General features: G+C 38.2%; 1 pseudogene; it reads right to left on the bottom strand.

Annotated features, from left to right (window-relative positions):
• Window positions 1–476: 476 nt before the first annotated feature.
• Window positions 477–1687, bottom strand: LOC122735614 (annotated as a pseudogene).
• Between the last annotated feature and the right edge of the window lie 205 nt (window positions 1688–1892).

Genomic DNA, 1892 nt, shown 5'->3' with positions numbered 1-1892 from the left:
TACTGACCTTCCTGGTAAAGAGTTTTCTTATACTAAATTGCTCTGTACCAATGAAATGATAAGTCTTGTTCCTATCCATAGCCTATTCACATCAAAATTCTACCTTTTGCTTTCAAAGTTCCTACCTTCAACAGGCAACAGTAATATAAATACCACCTGTACCATTAAGATCTTCAATTACATTTCCAGAACTTAATAATGCCTCATTATATTCCTTAGGTTTCTTCAGCCTCTGTTCTCCTAGCTTAATTTTCATCTTTTATTTTAAAGTACACATATAAATAATAGCAATGTTACTCATCAAAATGGGAAATTCTAAAGTATAGATCTGCAAACATATTTATTAGTTAATACATTGGAAAAGACAGTGTAAATAATGTGTTCTGAATAGAATACAATTAAGTCATTTTTGAAGCATTATTCTCTCTTTTTTTTTAAGTTTTATTGGTATCTTTTTTTACATCAGCCATTTTGAGATATGTCCTCTCCCCATCCTCCAGTGAGCTTTTCCATGTAACAAAGATAAGCAGTTAGACAAAACCAATACAGCTACATCTTCTAACATTTTATGCAACATTCATACCCAGGGCACCCTAATCCAAGGAAAGAGAAAGGCATTTATGGCTTGTTCAATTTCACTTTATAATAGACTTGAGGTTAAGCTACCAATTCCTTATTTTATATATTTTATATTTTTGTAGGGTAATTTTTTTGTTAAATTGTATTGTAACATCCCAATTTGAAACCCTACAAATTCTTATCTGTAATCATTTAGCCACTGCTCTGCTTAGCTGCCAATCTTTTGTCTCTCTCTTCAGCAATTGTAAGGCAGATACCTTTTCCTCGGGGAAGAGAGATCCAAGGCTTATTACCTTTGCCAATAACAAAAATGTTTGACAGCCTAGTGGCAAAACTATTGCCATTGGCATCTTTTACATGGACAACATCAAAAGAACCAGGATGTTTCTCCCTGTTGGTGATCACACCAATTCTACCCAAATTAGCTCCACCAATCACCATACATAGGTTACCAGTATCAAACTTGATAAAATCAGTGATCTTGCCAGCTTCTAAATCAATCTGAACTGTATCATTGACTTTGATGAGAGGATCTGGGTAACGGATAGTACGGGCATCATGGGTTACCAGGTGGGGAATACCTTTTGTACCCACAAAGATTTTCCTCACTTTGCACAATTTATATTTAGCCTCCTCAGCTGTAATACGATGGACAGCAAAGCGACCCTTTGTGTCATAAACCAGCCGGAAATGTTCACCCGTCTTCTCAATGCTGATGACATCCATAAAGCCAGCAGGGTAAGTAATATCGGTGCGGACCTTGCCATCAATCTTGATGAATTGTTGCATGCAGATCTTCTTTACTTCATCTCCAGTCAGGGCAAACTTGAGTCGGTTTCTCAGGAAGATAATGAGCGGGAGACACTCTCTCAGCTTGTGAGGACCTGTGGATGGTCTTGGAGCAAAAACTCCTGTTAACTTATCCAGCATCCAGTGTTTTTGGAGCTGCTACACGTTTCAGATGCTTCTTGGGACCACGAGCCATGGTTACAATGTACCTGTAGGATCAGAGGCTCCGTCTACTTATTAGCTGTGTGTGTTTGGCCACGTCACTTTGCCCCTCTGGGCCTCGGTGTCTTTACCAACAGCACGACCAGCCGGTCCCAGAGCCGCACGGCAAGAGCGAAGCGTTATTCTCTTGATAGTGTATGCAATCAGTCTTCCTTACAATACTAAGAATCATACAATATTTACATCGTCTATAAATATTAATGTCACTATTGATATGCTAGTTGTGAGATTTTTGACCAACGTGAGTACATGTTGGTCAAACATGTACATTTTACTGAAAAATCTATGTACCTTGACATTCC

Source organism: Dromiciops gliroides, chromosome 1, assembly GCF_019393635.1.
Source record: "Dromiciops gliroides isolate mDroGli1 chromosome 1, mDroGli1.pri, whole genome shotgun sequence".
Taxonomy (NCBI): Eukaryota; Metazoa; Chordata; class Mammalia; order Microbiotheria; family Microbiotheriidae; genus Dromiciops; species Dromiciops gliroides.
The sequence above is the reverse complement of the archived record's forward strand: the minus strand, read 5'-3'. Positions and strand labels throughout refer to the sequence as shown.